The 277-nt window shown below is 70.0% G+C and overlaps 1 protein-coding gene across 1 annotated transcript in view; it reads left to right on the top strand.

Annotated features, from left to right (window-relative positions):
• Positions 1-277, top strand: part of AGPAT2 (1-acylglycerol-3-phosphate O-acyltransferase 2) — a 6,421-nt gene that overhangs the window by 5,617 nt on the left and 527 nt on the right. The gene's annotated exons all lie outside the window — the stretch shown is intronic.

Raw genomic sequence — 277 nt, 5'->3', positions numbered from 1 at the left:
AGGCCGATGGCCGGTGGGAAGGCCCACAGGACACTGTCCCCCCCGGGGCAAAGGCGGGGGAGCAGGACCTGGGTTCAGATTCTCTGTGGCCTGAAGGGATGGGGCTGAGCTCTCGGCCCCTCCTGTGGGGTCCCAGTCCTCTCCCGTTGCCCCGCCCGGCAAGGAACCCAGGTCCAGGGGCCCCCTGGGCTGTCAGTGTCGGGGTGCCTCCCCAGTGAACACAGCCAACCGACCACAGCCCCAGCCCCGCCAGGCTCACCTGCTCCAGCACGTCCAC

The sequence above is a fragment of the Myotis davidii genome, unplaced genomic scaffold, assembly GCF_000327345.1.
Source record: "Myotis davidii unplaced genomic scaffold, ASM32734v1 scaffold609, whole genome shotgun sequence".
NCBI lineage: Eukaryota > Metazoa > Chordata > Mammalia > Chiroptera > Vespertilionidae > Myotis > Myotis davidii.
Note: the sequence above shows the minus strand (reverse complement) of the source record. Positions and strands in the feature narration are given on the sequence as shown.